General features: G+C 42.4%; 1 protein-coding gene and 1 long non-coding RNA gene across 6 annotated transcripts in view; one reads left to right on the top strand and one right to left on the bottom strand.

The window, feature by feature from the left end:
• Window positions 1-19769, bottom strand: part of grin3bb (glutamate receptor, ionotropic, N-methyl-D-aspartate 3Bb) — a 105023-nt gene that overhangs the window by 67065 nt on the left and 18189 nt on the right. The window lies entirely within an intron of this gene.
• Window positions 10410-15688, top strand: LOC118388029 (uncharacterized). Of its 2 annotated transcripts, none has more exons than XR_004826507.2 (3): window positions 10410-10638; window positions 14643-14711; window positions 15228-15688. It is a non-coding gene; the product is annotated as an uncharacterized LOC118388029 (long non-coding RNA). The 2 variants fall into 2 exon arrangements; XR_004826508.2 differs by lacking the exon at window positions 10410-10638 and adding an exon at window positions 10890-11288.

Raw genomic sequence — 19769 nt, forward strand, 5'->3', positions numbered from 1 at the left:
CTTTCAAAGTTCTTGACATTTTCCGGATTGACTGACCTTCATGTCTTAAAGTTATGATGGACTGTCGTTTCTCTTTGCTTATTTGAGCTGTTCTTGCCAATAATATGGACGGTCTTTTACCAAATAGGGCTATCTTCTGTATACCACCAGTAGCTTGTCACAACACAACTGATTGGCTCAAATGCCTTAAGAAGGAAAGACACTCCACAAATTAACTTTTAACAAGGCACACCTGTTACTTGAAATGCATTCCAGGTGACTACTTCATGAAGATGGTTGAGAGAATGCCAACAGTGTGCAAAGCTGTCATGAAGGCAAAGGGTGGCGACTTTGAAGAATCTAAAATCTTAAATATATTTTGATTTGTTTAACACTTTTTTGGTTACTACATGATTTCATATGTGTTATTTCATAGTTTTGATATCTTCACTATTACTCTACAATGTAGAAAATTGTAAAAATAAATAAAAACCCTTGACGGAGCCGGGAGATCAGAGTCAGCTGTTGAGTCCTGTATGAAGCTGAACACCTGCCTTCACTCGCACTGAACACTACGCTACAAAGCCCACAGCCTTAACGGTGGAAAATGGAGGTAGCTTTCTTGGGAAAAGAGGATATCCCTCTCTCGATTCCATGGTGACACTTCACACATGGGATCAAGCAGAGGCAGACTTTGCACAAAGCCCAAATCCCAGTACACATGGATTACTGGGATTGGAAAACGGAGGGTAGGGGCTGCCAAGATGAAACATCAGTGGGAGAATTTATCTGGGAAGACAGGGAGCTCAAAGGAGGAGACCTAGGAATGGGGGGGGTGATTTCTTGCTGGCAGGTGAGGTACAAGATCCTCACATAGGCAATTATAGCCTGTCTCTCTCTGAATGGCTCGACATATTCTTCCATCATACACTGTAGGTCTAAGCAGACATGTGTGCAACTCGGAGAGGCCTTTATGACACGACACCTCCAGAAGTGTTAACCTTTAACAACAGTATTGACTATATTACTGGAAGACATCACACAAAACACTGGTTGGTATGAGTAGGAATGGCTAGGCCTCATTCTAAATAAATTCAGGGGTATTAATACACAGGCAGAATCCTGTGTATTTACTAAAGCAATGATCTGTTATTCCTCATTGTAGTCGGACAGACAGAGGGAGAGAGGAGTGTGTTGGCATCATAATCGAGGTAGCTAGCGTCATTAGCACAGCAGACAGTGTCAGTTTTCCAGTCACCAAAGAGGATAAGCTGTGAATCCTATCTGCGTTGCAGACTGAGAGTGGAAACTCCTCCTGACACTCAGGGAATTGGGCCCCTGATTAGTCTGCTCCTCCTTGGCTCGCCAAGACAATTGCAGCCAGGCTGTACCCCTTCATCAGCCTCCCTTTCCCTCCATGGAGCTGAAGACAGTAAAAATGACACTTTTGCAGATGTCTTTAAACAAGTCTTTGAAGACTCTGCCGGGGGCCCCGTTCACTTCAATTAAAGGCAGTTGCTGTGAAAAAGCCATTTGAGGGAAATGTATTCTCCCCACCAGCAAAATGCACACTGTCCAGACATAGTCTGTAAAAGTAAAAACATACATATAAAATGACCATTAAGTTTATAGGGATCGGGTCATTTGATCTATTTAACTATCCACAGGAATGACAATGAGAGGAATTGAAGATATGTCATATTTGGGCCAGAGCTGCCAGATCAAGACCAGGTCGCTCAAACCACTTCTAAAAACCTTAAGCATCCCCAGCATCTCATATACTATTAACATCTTGATGAAAAAGTAAACATGAGTTGATTTATCATTTACTTGACTGATTGGTTGATTGCAACGACAGGCGCCACTGTTTATTTGCCTGAACTGAAATTCTAGGGCCAGGCAAAAATATCTGTCATTTGTCATTAATAACACATGACATGTCGTTTCACTGAGGATTTATTGCCTCAGCGGGATAAATTACCAATTAATAATTAACTAGCTTCAAATGAGCTGGGGATGGATTCATCTTGGAGGAAACTCCAGGTTGTCGTGGGTTGCTGTGGCTGACCTGCACCCAATCAAATCAAATTAGATTTGTCACATGCACCGAATAAAACAATGAAATGCTTACTTTTTTAATTTTACTAGGCAAGTCAGTTAAGAACAAATTCTTATTTTCAATGACGGCCTAGGAACAGTTGGTTAACTGCCTGTTCAGGGAAAGAACGACAGATTTGTACCTTGTCAGCTCGGGGATTTGAACTTGCAACCTTTCAGTTACTAGTCCAACGCTCTAACCACTAGGCTACCCTGCCGCCCCTAACCAACAATACAGTTTTAAGAAAATCCCTAAAAAAGTAAGAGACCGCTATGAGGATTTCACCTGTCGCCTGTCGCTTACGGCCGATCTTCGATCATCCACCTGAGGGGACGCTTGTTCCATCTCAGACAGGGGATGAGGAGCGCACAGGAATTCACACTGGACTTCAGGACCCTGGCTGCCAGCGCGGGATGGAATGAGAGGGCCCTGATCGACCATTACCGTTGTCGTCTATATGAGGACGTTCGTCAGGAGCTGGCCTGCAGGGACACCACCCTTACCCTCGACCAGCTGGTGGATTTATCCATCCGGCTGGATAACCTGTTGGCCACCATTGGACGTCCGGATCAGGGTCCGTCCATTCCATCTCCCAGCACCTCCGATCCTACACCTATGGAGCTCGGAGGTGCTGCTCTAGGGGTGACTGGAGGAGGGGCTGTTTCTGGCACTACCTGTGGCCGCAGAGGACACACTGCTGGTCGGTGCTGGAGAGGTCCCCCAGGAAGTCGAGGCAGCAGGCAGGGCACTGGTGGATAATCCCAGGTGAGTATGCACCCAACTCACCCAGAGCTTCCTGTTGCGCAAATGTGTATAGAATTTCTATACACATCTATGGAATTCCCTGAGTTTGCCCCGCATTCCCAGCATAAGGCGCTAGTAGATTCAGGCGCAGCTGGGAATTTTATTGACCGTTTGTTTGCTCTTAGTTTAGGGATCCCTATTGTCCCTGTTGATGTTCCCTTCACTGTACATTCCTTAGATAGTCGTCCTTTAGGGTCGGGCCTGATTAGGGAGGTCACAGCTCCACTACGTATGATAACGCAGGAGGGTCATAAGGAGAGAATTAGTCTCTTCCTGATCGATTCTCCTGCGTTTCCTGTGGTGTTGGGGCTTCCCTGGTTGGCCCATCATGACCCTACTATTTCGTGGCAACAGAAGGCTCTCAAGGGATGGTCACGTCAGTGTTCAGGGAGGTGTATAGGTCTCTCCAACTACGGTGGAGAGTCCAAACCAGGTCTCCACTATGCACATCCCCCCTGAATATGCCGATTTGGCTCTCGCTTTCTGTAAAAAGAAGTCGACTCAACTAGCACCCCATCGATGGGGGGATTGTGCAATAAATCTCCTGGTAGACGCAGCACTTCCCAGGAGTCACATGTATCCTCTGTCACAGGAGGAGACGGCGGCTATGGGAACATATGTCACCGAACCTCTGCACAACTAACACCTTACAGTTGTCCAGGGGCAGAACGACTCATTTTTACCTTGTCAGCTCAGGGATTCGATCCAGCAACGTTTTGGTTACTGGCCTAACCACTTGCCTACCTGCCACCCCAGTTTAAGGATGCAGATGGATGCCTACTCAGAATTAGAGCTTTGTCTATAAATGTACACGGTTAGATCGCATTTAGAAGGAAAGAAATTTCACAAATTAACAAGGGACACCTTCTAATTGAAATTGCATTCCAGGTGACTACCTCGTGAAGCCGGTTGAGAGAATGCCAACAGTGTGCAAAGCTCAAACATGGGGCAAACATCAGTCTCAGTGCAATGCAGATCATTCCACTGTGACTATTAGACACTGCTTACACTTCAAAAGCTGACGAATCAAGATGGCCCATCACTGCTGAACGTAAAAGAGAGGGAGATTCCTAAACACGGTTGATCTTACAGTTATTATTGCCATTGGGTGAAAGAAAGGTAGACTAGAGGCCTCCGTATCTCTCTCTCCCTCCATGGTGTGTTTCCCATCAACCCTCCAGCATAGGCGAAAGAAGCCATGGGTTTTCATCACAATCGGCAGTCTTTAATTGCTACACTTAACCTCGGTCTCTGATAGGACTCCTTTTGTCAAGGCGGATTATATCCCTGGCAGCCTTTTTGAACGACACCCACAATTTCTTTGTTTACCGTAGGTAGGCCACTGCTGATGTGGCGGCGAATCATGTGTCAAGTCTGGGCACCTTTGAAAAGCATTAGCTGGGTGACAGCGTTTACATCCCTTGTGCATCTCCAGGCACCCCGATGGGAGATCACATTCAATCCCTCAAAAAGGAGCTGCCATGCTTAAGCACCCTATACGTGCGGCGCGGTGCGGGGATATAGGCCTTTACTAAGGAAGAGACACCTTGAAGGATACATTCTAAATGACAGGCTAATGATCCACTTTCCTTCTCTCCACTGACACAGACAGAGAGTAAGACCCATGTACCAGCTTGGGAAATATGAAGGGAAAAAATCCACGGCTTACAATACTGTAGCTTCTCCCGAGTAAAGAAAAGCTGTTAATGTCGACGACAGACGTTGACGAGGTCTGTATGGATTCAAACAGCCTACCGTCAAGCAACAAATCAAATCTGTATCACTGTCATTTTAAACTAGGTGTATTTGGGTATCTAAGTGGATTAAGACAGCAGTGGATGATACATTTTGATGTATTTGCCAAAATGTTTAATGCTCCCTTTCATGTCAAGCAGAATAAATGAAGGGACAAGTCGACCTCAAGTTCTGAAATAAGTAGTCTATCCTCAAACAGGTGCCAGATTATGAAAGGCTTTGTAGGGGCTCTCCTGACATGTTATAAAATGAGCAAAACCTGAGTGCTGCTTAATCTTGAAGTGCTTCGAGAGGATGGTCATGGCCCACATAAAGGCCAGGAACACACTCAAGGCCAGGCACACAGTCCAATTTGCCAACCTCTCCAATAGATCCCTGAAAGATGCTATTTCCATTGCTATTCACACGGCCATAACACATCTGAACAAGAGGAACACCTATGTGAGAATGCTGTTCATTGACTACAGTTCAGCACTCAACTATTGTTCCCTCCAAGCTCTTCACCAAGCTCAGAGCCCAGGGCTTGGACACCACCGTCTGCAACTGGATGCTGGACTTCCTGACGGGCAGACCACAGGCTCTGAGAATTGGCAACAACACCTCCTCCACACTCTCTTAACATATGTGCCCCCCCCAGGGGTGTGTCCTCAGCCCTCTGCTGTACTCCCTGTTCACTCACGACTGCGTGGCTTTGCACAACACCAACTCCCTCATCAAGTTTGCTGACGACACCACGGTTGTAGGCCTGATAACCAACAACGGCGAGTCAGCCTTTAGGGACGAGGTAAGGGAAGTGGCATTGTGTTGCCAGGACAACAACCTCTCCTTCAAAGTCAGCAAAACAAAGGAGTTGATTGTTGACGTCAAAAAGCAGAGGAGGGAACATGCCCCAATCCACATCAACGGGACTGCAGTAAAGAGAGTCAGCAGTTTTAAGTTCCTCTGTGTCCACATCACCGAGGACTTGACAACGTCACCACTCTTGTCAAGAGAGTGCAACAGCATCTCTTCTTCTTAAGGTGGCTGAAGAAATTCAACATGCCACCCCGAGCATAAAAAGAATGACTAGATTGGCTATTCAATCAAACAATTGCAGCATGGTAAGAAGGTTGTTTTGTCTCATCCTGTGAAGATCTGGACAGCCGTTTTCATCTCACTTGGCCCCTTGTACTACATCAACATAACTACAAAATGCACATCAAAGGTCAAACTCAAGGTGAAATAAAGGTTAAGTTGAGTAAATGAATGGGTCCCACTTTATTTGGATAGTCCGAGATGCTCTACAGAGGGTCATACTATCAACACATCTAACGTTACAGTTAGGGTTAGGTTAAGAATAAGGGTTAGGGTAAAAGTTAAGTTGAGGGTTAGGTTAGGGTTACGGTTAGTAGATAGTTGAATTGTTACTGATAGTCTGTAGAGCATCCACAGATGGAATATCCAAATATAGTGTTACCAATCCCTGCCTTAACATAGAGTAAACAGAAAAAAGAGCTGATGTATTGATTGTCTATCTGGTCCTTCTATATATTCACTCAGGACGGTATGAGTGAATCACTGGGAGCGGAGGCATCTTCGAGTGTGATGTGAAAGGCGAGATACCCAGGGCAGTCTTATCAGGCGTGCTACAGACACTCCTGACAGATCTCATCTGGTCCTCACTCAGTCACTCATTGGTTCACCCTGTGTTCTCAGGAAGCCACTGACTGGCTCTGAAGTTTCCTTTCTGTTTGATTTGAGTGAGTGAGGGAGGTGGATGGACAGCGAGGAGGACACTATCCCTCTGCCAGTTCTGGTGGGGCTGACCGTCACAAAGCAGAGGGGGAACTTCTGGCAACACAGAAGTGAGGGGGGGGCACCAGTCAGCCATTACGTTAACCCGATGTACCATTCAACTAGCATGGCCAATTCATTTGTCAATGTTGACTCTCTGCTGCAATTGGTGTCTGCACTGCTCTGAGGCTATTTGAAAAAGGTATTAAACAGCTTTACAACATAACCTTAAAAGTTCTGTCACAGGCTTCCAAAATGTCCCTCTTTATGATAGGGAACTTCTCACACTCATTTCAGGGCTTTTGTCTCTCAGGTTGTAAATGCTGGATTAGAGGTGTTGACACATCACCCAAAATCTGCTTCCTATGAGTCTCTGTGCTCTCTTATTATCCTGTGCAGAGGATATCAGAGGTGTTACCTGTTGGTGAGTTATTTTTACAGTCAAGCAATTCCACAAAAGTATTGATTGTTTGGAGTTCCAATCAAGAAAAATGATTGAACTGACATTTGACATTTTTGTCATTTCGGTGTGGAGTCGGTGTGCCAAAACGCATCAAGGTGAGTCAGTTTAAACTCAGATAGCCTTGTATTTCACACCCATCTCAAGATGCACATAAGCTCCCATGTCCATCTCAGTTCTGCAACCAATTACACCCCAAAACTCTGAGTGGGCCACTTCACGTTCAATCAGTTTCAAGTGGCATTATTAAGTGCACACAGAGACGTCGTTTGATTGAGGGAGTGGGGTAAGAAGGACACTGACAATAAGGTTGCCAGCATTACCTCACTACTAACTGAGCGGGGGTACACCATGTTCATTAGTCAAGCCTGGGTGTCCATGGAACTACTAGAGCTCAATTATTTGTTAGGATTATGTGGAGGAAAGTATGATAAGCACATCTGAGCTGCCAGGCAGTCTGAAATCGGTCAGATAAGGAATCAGAGGCAGGCCTCTGTTATGTTATCTTAGCTTCCAGTGCACGTGGCTACCAGTCGGTAAATTCTACACTCCCCTAGAAAATAAAAGACAATACCCACATGGAAAAATACTACAGTTTACTATAGAATAATACACTACTTACTATGAAAATCTGTAGTATACTGTACAATACTATACTCCACACTTCAGAATCCATTGATCATGTGTAGTACTTACTATAGAATTTTGTAGTATAAAATACTACAGTAAATACTACAGTATACTACAGACCACAAAAATACAACAGTAAATACTACAGTGATGTCCGCAAAAACACTGCAGTAAATACTCAATTATATATTACAGTATTTCATTTGCATATACCCTTCCCATTCCACCCATATCCTAATTTGTGCAACCCATAAGTGAGAAACCTACATGCCAAGTATAGACCATATATTGTGTTCCAAGCTCTGAACCTCAGTCCTATCTACCTAAAGATTGTGGAAAATGTGCACTTTGAGTATTTTGTCCAGCAGGTTTCCTCAAGGAGAAAGCCACCACTGATATTTATAAGATAATAAAACAAAAACACTATAGTAAATATACAGAAATGTTTGCAAAAACACTACAGCAAATACTACAATATTCTACAGACCGCAAAAACACAAGAATTACTATAGTATATCCTACAGTTATTTATGACAATATTTACAGTCAGTGTTTACTATAGTACACTGTAAATACTACAGTATACTCCAGTTATGTCTGCAACACTACAGTAAATACTACAGTAGGGTAGTATAGTATTTACACGATAGTATAGTGTAGTATTTTTATGCTCTGTCTTCTATGATTCCTAATGGGTAATGATTCACTGCACTAAATTAGCCTACTTCTGGCATATTGATTAGCCATATTGATACATTGATTGTATGCACCATATGTACCCCACAGACAAGGAAGTACTATGTTAATCTGCACTGTGATGGACAGATCATGGAAATATAATTCAACAATACTATAGCATATGTGGCTTGTAATTTTAATTAAGTAAGTGTGTCCCATAAAATTTGTTTATCATATAAGTAGTTTTATATTTAAATCCATTAAACCCCCTTTTTTTGTTTTTGGGCTTATTCTTCCCAATTTTGTGATATCCAATTGGTAGTTCCAGTCTGGTCCCATCGCTGCAAATCCCGCACGGATTCGGGAGAGGTGAAGGGTTGAGAGCCATGCCTCCTCCGAAATACGACCCTGCCAAGCCGCACTGCTTCTTGACACACTGCTTGCATAACCCGTAAGCCCACCGCACCAATGTGTCGGAGAAAACACCATACAACTGGCGACCAAAATCAGCATGCATGGGCCCGGCCCGCCACAAGGAGTCGCTAGAGCGACACAAGGACATCCCGGCTTGCCAAACCCTCCCCTAACCCGGACAATGCTTGGTCAATTGTGTGCCGCCTCATGGGTCTCCCGGTTGAAGCCGGCTGCGACACAGCCTGGGATTGAACCCGGGACTGTAGTGACGCCTCAAGAATTGCGCCACTCAGGAGGCCAAAACCCCAATTTAGATCGTGTTTCGAGTGCCATTCGACATCCTTATGTTTACATATCCTGATCTTGCTAGGTAATGGACTTGCCTAATGTACAGTAGTCCTACAGGATGCTAAACAAGCATTTATACTGGTCTAACACATCGACTTCATCAGCATCAGGCATTCTCTCTCTTTGAATTAGTACAGGTGTAGGATCTTAATCTGACCAGTTTCTAATAGCAGGAAAATAATCCTGCAGCAACAGGAAATGTGAATTATTGTGTGGATTATAAATAATGGACATTTTTTGTAGGGGTTGATGCATTTTTTGTTAGGGCAAATCAAGTCTGACATTTTAAAGTGAAAATTACAAACGTTGGAATACACTACTACACTACTGCTATGCAGGAAATTTCCTGCAACAACAGGGTGATAAAATTAAGATCCTACATATGTACTTTGCAAGTTCTCCCACCCATACATTTGAATTTGGGCTAGAATCATATTGGGAAACTATTTCAGTATTAAGGTAACAATTCCCCATACGTATTCTTAATTCCAAAGGAGCATTGCACACAGTCGGTGAATACTGGGCACTAAAGATGGTAGTATGTTGCCCAATCTGGATAATACTAAAATGCTCTGTGTGATATCAGTGTTTATTTAATCTCAGTTATTCGTAGCTTTAATGTAAAAAAAAAATGCTAAAAAGGCCCATAAGCCCTTAATGGAGTCCAAATTCTGAGACTTAATGAGGGTCGTTGCTCTCAAGGGACACAACAATCAAAATAAATTACACTTTCTGGGCCTCTCTCTGATTAGCCTGTCCCTGTCATACTCTGCTCACCAAAGAGTCTGAGATTTCTCTAATAATGAACTAGGTCAAATATATGGTGATTACACAATGTCCTCTTTTCTTTCTCCTTGCCTCCTTCTCAAAACCCATTGGATGAAAAAGCCAGAGGTCCCTCCCCTCTGACCTTCTCCTCCAAAGGGCTTTGAGAAAGAGGCAAGGAGAGTGGACATGAGGAGTATGAAATTGAGATTCTCCTATAGCTCTCATAAATCATGCCATGCGTTACCAGGGAGCAAGAGGCGAAGCGAGAGGGTTTGGCCGCCCAAAATATGCCCACGTTAAGCAGATCATTAATTATTAAGCAAGTGAGGAGTTTTTGTATGGAGGGCAATGAGAGCATGTCGAATTTATTCAAGAGAAAAATGAATTACTATTTTGATACGTGAGGCTTATTTGATCTAATACAAGTTTAGTAATGCTTAGGTTGTTACGAGACTACTGATACGTGTGAGGCATGTGACATCCCGAAAACTTTGTGAAAAAACATCTTATATCGGAGTTGTCCATATTGAAATTCGAGATGGTCTATACATATTCATGAGGCTAGCATAGCATCTCACTCTCCATTGAATACAGGCAGTTGCTTCAACGCCACTCATCGAATATTCAAAAAAGTACTGAAATAACAAGATGTGTGCGCCAATCCAAAGAGAGGACTAGGCAGGAGTTTGACAAGCCCGCTGTTCCGCTCTGTGGATAACGAATTCCATTGTTAAAGGCGAAGACACAATGGTCTCGTCATTATATCCAGTATCTCTGGTCATTACTTTGGGGAGAAACGAGTACAGATCAATAGCGCTTTTGACGCTTGTCTTCATCAAAACGTTTAAATCTGCAGTGAAGATACTGTTTGCTTGCATACTGAAGGAGTCAGTCTGCAAAGAAAATTGAGGTCCCGACTAGAATAATCATAGTAGGTACAATGACGTTGAAAATTCGCATTTTAGGTTCTGAATGAAAAGTGATGAAGTCTTGTCCGGACGTTGAAATCAAATTAATTTTCAGTTCTGAGCGAAAGTTGAAAAATGAAATATTTTTCAGACCTTAAAATCGGGTTAATTTTCGGGTTCTGAATGAATGTTGAAAAGACCACATTTATAGATGTCTATGTTTGGGCCAAATGAAGGTTGGTCCAGACCGGACACAATCTGAACCAAACAAAGACGTCTGAACGGCGTCAGTGTCGGTCCTGCTTAATGAAGTATAGCCTATGTGTATCTTTTTATACGTAGAATAACAAGACAGCCAAAATTCGTCGGCCCGCGCTTACTGGGGTAGCCTACCATGTTGGCCTCCATGTGGCAGGCTCACTGTTTGGTAGGAAAGAAAAGGCAGTTGCATTGGCTTTATTCGTGCTGATTCCTGTGATTAATCAATTTGGCGACCCAACTTTATCGGTACCAGTTATCCTGAGACCATTTGCAATTGTTTTACACAATGGGGAATGCAGAAGTGTATATAGCTTTCCCCTATGCTCAGCTTGTAAAAAAATGTATGGGTACAAACGCGAAACCACTGATCGTGACAATATAGGCCACGGGATGAAACTCCCGGACAGCAGTTGTGAGTAGCCTGATTATCCATTATATATTGTCCATTTGACTTTAACCCGTCTTCTTTTTAGGACATGTTGTTCACATGTAAGAGCATTTTTTTATTTGATTGGGCGCCATTTAGGTTCGCCTATTTGATCAGAGAAACCGGCATGATTTCCGTCTCTTTACATTGTCATACATTTTATCTCCAGCCTGTAGACTATAGAAAAAGCCACATACTCTTTCTATCATCTGTTACATAATTTATTCTAGATAATTTTTGTGGACAGAATGTTGGTGGAGCACCGCAGCGATGCGTCTCTCCAACAGCACTCTGGAGAGGCGCGCTGGGAATGAGAAAATATCAATATTTGGGGCTCTGCCTTTGACAAAGTGGGCACTGCTTATCATAGGTGGTGGAAATAGTTTTTGGGCAGAATTATGTGAGGTTTTATGTGTTGTTGGAGTTGCGTTTAGGTCAGTCTAGCTCAGAAAACCCCGCCCTCGTCAATCTGCTGCCATAGGCGGCCGCCTAATCAGTGGGTCGGCCCTGGAAGGAGTAAACAAATAGGTTGGGAAAGAGTGGACCATGTTTTTATTGTTGGGTTTACTGTAACGTGAATTAAGATGTTTAAATGCACTTTAGATCAAATTTGATTTGATTTATGGTCCAGAATTACTGCAATCGCTTTCAGTCCAAACGCAAGGTTAATAAACAGGTGGGAGGCCTTCAGGAGGTTGATAAGTAAGTATGACATATGGGGCTATCAACTGTGGCTCTATTCAGAACTAAGACCTCTGATCTAAAACCACAGAAGACATCCCCTAGATGCCCGAGAACATGATATATGGAGAAAATAATGAATGCCATCATTGAGTTGACTTGGACTAGTTATTTCCTGCCTCTTTGCTGCATGCATCTCCAAGACCCAATGACATCCAAATTACCTTTTACAGTATAAGGTGGATGATTAATCTGGAACAAATCAATGCAGGCTGTAAAACAGATAATATCCATTCAAGATAAATGAACAACTTCCATTTGGCTTAGCTAATTAAGGTTAAATAAATCCAGAGGGCCAATGTTTCCAGTTCTCTGTAGATTGCCTTTACCGCAGCATAAGGCACATCCACAAATATTTCATTAGGACCTAGGCCATGTATTAATGCCATGACTCACTTTGCTGATGCTTTTGTTAAATTTGATTTGATAAGGCTGCAACCCAATTTGATAAGGCTGCAACCCATATCATCTGCAATATGTTTCAGATTCCGACACAACTGTATCAGTTTCCACCTTTGATTTGATTTATTAGGATCCCCATTAGCCGACCCCAATGGTGAACAGCTAGTCTTACTGGGGTCCAACGCATAACGGAAAAGACTAAATACTATACAATTGACAAAAAATAAAAATAAAAACAAACATTTTAAATTACAGCAGATTCATCCAAAACATAATCATTTTCTTGCATGTTCTTCAGTGACTCTGTCAAATGAAAATCAAAACACCCCGGAAGACAAAAGGGCTGCCGAAAAAAAAGATAAACATATTTCAAGTATTATGTTGGGGAGATGAAAAGGTAAAAAAGACAGGGTTGGGTTTGTATAGGAAATATGAACAAGTCAAGTTTGATCCATTTTGAATAGCTCAAACTTTAACTAGATGATGTTCCCTTTTCTCTCAATCTGTTCCTTCCAAATCACTCCTGAGCCTTATCAGTCAAACTTGATTATGCACATTTCCTCCATGTCGACAAGTGGTTGCTCTGAGTAAGGGAGGAATAATTAACTGCCATGCTTCATCAACCCGACAACCAATCCTCAATTCCAGGCACCAAAGGTCCTACATCTGAAGAGCCTCGTTAGCAGACCTCAAGACGCCTGTCTAAATCACTCCACTGCCACAGATCCCCCACATCACTCTAGTGCCGGCAAAACCGAAACAAACAAACCCAAAAGCAAAGAAGTATAACCTCAGTGAATTCTACATACTACTTTATTTATCCCACATGGCAGTCAAGTCTATTACTGAAATACACGATAAAATGCAATGTGAAAATACACATAGGGCACAGAAAATAAAACATGATAAAACACAGAACTCTTAGAACACAGGAAACACCGGGAACAGGAAACTCAACATGAGACAGATAAAAGGATGTTAGGGAAATATCTGACTTCATAATCAAAGCTACAATGTTCTAATTTGCCTGGAAGGAGTAATAACCTGGTCCCTGGATTTTTACCAGTATTCCTCTACTTAATTGAAGCACTAACTTCACTTTCTCAGGAAACCCCTGACTGTTTACCTTGAATAACACCATGGCCAACTGACTGTTTACCTTGAATAACACCATGGCCAACTAACTGTTTACCTTGAATAACACCATGGCCAACTGACTGTTTACCTTGAATAACACCATGACCAACTGACTGTTTACCTTGAATAACACCATGGCCAACTGACTGTTTACCTTGAATAACACCATGGCCGACTGACTGTTTACCTTGAATAACACCATGGCCGACTGTTTACCTTGAATAACACCATGGCCAACTGACTGTTTACCTTGAATAACACCATGGCCAACTGACTGTTTACCTTGAATAACACCATGGCCAACTGACTGTTTACCTTGAATAACACCATGGCCAACTGACTGTTTACCTTGAATAACACCATGGCCAACTGACTGTTTACCTTGAATAACACCATGGCCAACTGACTGTTTACCTTGAATAACACCATGGCCAACTGACTGTTTACCTTGAATAACACCATGGCCAACTGACTGTTTACCTACCTTGAATAACACCATGGCCAACTGACTGTTTACCTTGAATAACACCATGGCCAACTGACTGTTTACCTACCTTGAATAACACCATGGCCAACTGTTACTGTATGAAGGCATGATAGAGGCTGAGATGAGTAAGTGATGGGGAATGAAACTCATTAACCTTCAATCAAACGCATATTGGCAAACTGTTACTCCCCAGCCCTGTAGACAACCCTTTTAATGTGAACACGAAAAACATTTAGCTATCTGCTGTAGTAGCTGAGAAAACACTTCGCTATAGCCATTGTAAGCCGAACCAAATACAAGGCTTAGGAAATGAAAACCAATTATAGTTGCGTTAGCGTATCGAGAGAAAGTATCAACTTCTTTATACTTGGGCCTGACTCAGCAAGTCTGCTTGAAGTGTCCTCATCCTGCATTGTTCAACAGTACAGTGGGTTTCTGTAGCTGGCAGCATTGAGAGTGCAGAACAGCATAGCACTGCTGGAGTCAAAACAAATCAGTTTGTACCTCCGGTGATGCAGAATGTACACTGTCGCACCAAAGAAACGTAATGACCTCGGGATATTTATGTGCAGGTATTCAATCCCTTTTCCAACACCCAGCCTGGCCTGCCACACTGAAAGCCCAGCACCAGAATCATCATGGTAGGTCCCTTTACCCATACTACGGCGAGTCATTTGTCGCCCACTCTCTTAGGATAGTTAAAAAAAAATATATATATATATATATAAATCACTGCTGACGGAATGATCAGGTCTGTTTTAAGGTTCTATCAACATCTGTATGTCTGCTCCAAAATAGATGAGCTCAGATGTACGAGTGCCTTTTTGAATTCTGCTCCAAATAGTGAAACAAATGTTGAGATCTTTATTTCATGAACGTTTGTGACTCCAGTGTCCATTACGGTCTGCACTGAACAATACGAATGCAAATGCTAGTCATTCATTATCGTGACATTGTACCTGTTGTACCCGGGCAAAAATAATGGTGCCAACACAGACAATGGTTTTAAATTACACATTTGCATGGACATCAAATCTGTCATCTAGGGATAGACCCAAATGCAAAAGATAACCGAATATAATTATTACATCATTCATAGGCTGCAGGTATTCAAGTCTTTGATGATTGACAGCTTATTCATTGAGAGGTTTTAACAGGTCTATCTCTATGGAGAGGCCTGAGGGGCGATGGGAACCAAAGACAGATGGCCTGAAGCACTGAGAGGAGCTACAAAGGGGCTGTCATTCACAACCAGTCTCATAGATCTCACCTGGGAGAAATATGAAACACCAAGACAAAATCCAAGTTCATACCCCAACTGCTGCCCATGACCTTTTCTGCTACAAGCAGAAAGAAGGTATGATCATTATCTTATTTCGTACAGTGTGAGTTTTTAAATGGTTCTCAATTATGTTCATTTACCAAAACCCTGGAATTCCCTCTGGATGAGGGAACTATGTTTACGTTCACTTTTGATTGTGCTCATGCAATGGTTGGAGTGATACGACTGAACTGGAGTGACATGCTCGTTATATTTCTTAATTAGGCATGATCAAAGCCATGCTAATGATGTACCCAGGGTCCTAACATGAACACGTGTGTGTGTGTGTGTGTGTGTGTGTGTGTGTGTGTGTTGCTATCAGAACTGTCGCAGCTGCAATCACATATGTATTGCATACAGCGGGTTCGATTGATTGAACATCCTGAGGGGCATTTGATTTGTTTCGAGATTGCCGATGTAACCTGCACAAGTACAGTGAAATGCCTTTCTTGCAAACTCTTTCCCAACAACGCAGTACTCAATATCAGTAGTAGTATAAAGTAAAGTAGAACAACAGCAAGAAACACGAGAAATAGAAATACAAAGAACACGAGAATGTAAGTAAGCTATATACAGGGTCAGTTCATACTAATAGGTGAAGTGACTGCCGACTTACTATCTGCCTTGTTCTCTAGAAGTAAATCAAAAGAACAACATGATTGCCAAAGTTGGACGTCAGGAGATGGATTGTTCCCAATTTAGACTTTCCTGTTATTCTCAAGTACATTCTTTTTTTTTTTTTAAAGAGCGAGTAAGATGCAGATGGCCATGCTGGAGTAAGATGCATTTCAATGATAAAGGGTTCAATAGAAGATTAGGTGAGAATTAGAAAGTCTTTCAAAGAGATTCAATCAATTGTTGTAGCAGAGAGAACAGTCTATGACTAGGGTGGCTGGAGCCTTTGACAATAGTTAGGGCCTTCCTCTGACACCGCCTGGTACGGCCCAGTACAGTGATGTAGGCCCTTCCCTCTGTAGTGCCTTGCGGTCGGAGGCCGAGCAGTTGCCATACAAGGCAGTGATGCAACCAGTCAGGATGCTCTCGATGGTGCAGCTATAGAACATTTTGAGGATCTGAGGACCCATGCCAAATATTTTCAGTCTCCTTAGGGGGATTAGGTTTTGTCGTGCCCTCTTCACGACTGTATTGGTGTGCTTGGACCATGTTAGTTTGTTGGTGATGTGGACACCAAGGAATTTGAAGCTCTCAACCTGCTCCACTACAGCCCATCGATGAGAATGATTGTGGATTGCTTTTCCTGTAATCCACAATCATCTCCTTTGTCTTGATCACGTTGAGGGAGAGGTTGTTGTGCTGGTACCACACGGCCAGGTCTCTGACCTCCCTATATGCCGTCTCGTCATTGTTGATGATCAGGCCTACCAATGTTGTGTCATTGGCAAACTTAATGATGGTGTTGGAGTCGTGCCTGGCCATGCAGTCATGAGTGAACAGGGAGTACAGAAGGGGACTGATCAAGCAAAGGTATTGATGTGAGTTTGTGCCTCTGCTTCCCTACTCATTGTTTTCACCATATCAATTGTGGTTGGTAATATCAAAGTCTCTGCAATAGTGTGTGGTTTCATAGCGTAGTGGGCCAAGCCATTCAGTGGGAATGATTGAAATGAATCTTTTAGATTAGAATATTTTTCATTTACATGTTTAAGATAACCCACATTACAATGATTTTGAGATACAAAGACAATATTATATTTGTTTTTGTATATATCTTTTCTCAGGATTTCTGGAATTTCTACCGCGACCCTATTTTCATATCAGGCGACCCCACATGTTCAATGGCAGTTCCCAGTTTGGGAACTGCTGCTTTAGTGCCTTGTTGCATACAAGTGCCATGCATACAATGTTTTGGGATATTTGGATTAAATTGTATTATTCTTTTCACTCTCGCATTTAGATCATTATTGTGGAGTCACTACAATATTGTTGATCCATCCTCAGTTTTCTTCCATCACAGCCATTGAACACTGTAGCGGTTTTAAAATCACCAATGGCCTCATGGTAACATCCCTGAGCAGTTAAATTTCTGTCCTGCGGCTCAATTCAGAAGTACGACTGTATCTTTGATGTGTCTGGGTGGTTAAATACATAATCCACTGCATAATTAACTTGACCATGCTTAAAGAGATATTCAATGTCTGATTTCTGTGGCTCAGTTGGTAGAGCTTGGCATTTGCATGGCACATTTTGGGATCCTGAGTGGCGCAGTGGTCTGAGGCACTGCAGCACAGTGCTAGAAGCGTCACTACAGACTCGGGTTCGATCCCTGGCTGTATCATAACCCAGCCGTGATCAGGAGTCCCATAGGGAGGTGCACAATTGGCCCAGCGTTGTCCGTGTCGTGTTAGGGGATGGTTTGGCTGGGGTAGGCCGTCATTGTAAATAATTGTGTATCACGAAAAAGGGGTAAGAGTACAACAAAATAATAATAATTAAGAAAAGATATATACACTACCGGTCAAACGTTTTAAAACACCTACTCATTCAAGGGTTTTTCTTTATTATTTTACTATTTTCTACATTGTAGAATAATAGTGAAGACATCAACACTATGAAATAACACATATGGAATCATGTAGTAACCAAAAAAAGTGTTAAACAAATCTAAATATATTTGATATCATTTTATATATTATACTTCAAATAGCCACCTTTTGCCATGATAACAGCTTTGCACACTCTTGGCATTCTCTCAACCAGCTTCACCTGGAATGCTTTTCCAACAGTCTTGAAGGAGTATGCTGAGCACTTGTTGGCTGCTTTGTCTTCACTCTGCGGTCTGACTCATCCCAAACCATCTAAAGGTGGTTGAGGTTGGGTGATTGTGGAGGCCAGGTCATCTGATGCAGCACTCTATCACTCTGGTTAGGTGTGCCTTGAATTCTAAATAAATCTCAGACAGTGTCACCAGCAAAGCACCCCACACCATAACACCTCATCCATGCTTTACGGTGAGAAATACACACGCAGAGATAATCCATTCACCCAGACCGCGTCTCACAAAGACCAAAAATCTCTCATTTGTACTCCAGACCAAAGGACAAATTTACACTGGTCGAATGTCCATTGCTCATGTTTCTTGGGACAAGCAAGTCTCCTCTTATTATTGGTGTCCTTTAGTAGTGGTTTCTTTGCATCAATTCGACCATGAAGGCCTGATTCACACAGTCTCCTTTGAACAGTTGATGTTGAGATGTCTGTTACTTGAAGTCTTTATTTTGGTTGCAATGTCTGAGGCTGGTAATTCTAATGAACTTATCCCCTGCAGCAGAGGTAACTCTGGGTCTTCCATTCATGTGCGGTCCTCATGAGAGCCAGTTTCATCATAGCGCTTGACGGTTTTTGCGACTGCACTTGAAGAAACTTTCAAAGTTCCTGAAATGTTCCGTATTGTCTGACCTTCATGTCTTAAAGTAATGATGGACTGTCGTTTCTCTTTGCTTATTTGAGCTGTTGTAACGAGTGCGCTGAGACTGTTTTAATAAATAAATGAAACCATAAACACGTAACACAAACAACGCACCGACATGAAGACAGAGTCAATAACACCTGAGGAGAGAACCAAGGGAAGTGACAGATATAGGGAAGATAATCAAGGAGGTGATTCAAAATTCATAAATACAGCCGGTATGATGGATTTTACATCATATGATGCTGCGTTTTGTACTTTAATTAGACCACATACTGTTAATTACTCAATGTAATGAATTCTTACAAAACCACTAGGTTTACAACAGGAATATATAAATATCATACCTTATCTGCTAAATGAAATGTTTCTGAAATCTATTAGAGGAGTATCCAAATTGAGTCAAATATCATGACATGATATTGGCACTTAAGATTGGGAACTGTCCAGCACAAAATGGCTGGATGAACTTTCAGGATTAGCAATTAATTAATCGGATTGATGAAATCAAAGTATTGCATGAGAATATAGTTCCCTTCATTGCTAAGCTGTGGCATGAGCGAGCTGATGACTGCCACAGGTTGTGGTAGTACACTGACCATTCCAAACCTGGATTTGTTTGCCGAAGATGTTTACACAGGTTAAGTTTACTCTTTTTTTTGCTCAATCAGATCCGGGCTGAAGTGCCTCGTCTATTTGAGAGAGCATACAGTGGTACAAGCTTAAGTGCCACATTTACGAAGACCCCCACTTTATGATTGATGGTGCAAATGACCAATATGGCTAATACACTGGAACCCCGTAATGTCTGGACGACATTCAATTCAAGGGTTGGCAGGGATGGTTGTTGCAGAGCAAATTCTGCAATAAAATCACCAAAAGTGGGATTGTTTAGAATCAAGGGGAGGGCAAACGAGGCTGTGTCTAGAAAACGGTGGTCGCAAAAAAAAA

This window comes from Oncorhynchus keta, chromosome 1, assembly GCF_023373465.1.
Source record: "Oncorhynchus keta strain PuntledgeMale-10-30-2019 chromosome 1, Oket_V2, whole genome shotgun sequence".
Lineage (NCBI taxonomy): Eukaryota > Metazoa > Chordata > Actinopteri > Salmoniformes > Salmonidae > Oncorhynchus > Oncorhynchus keta.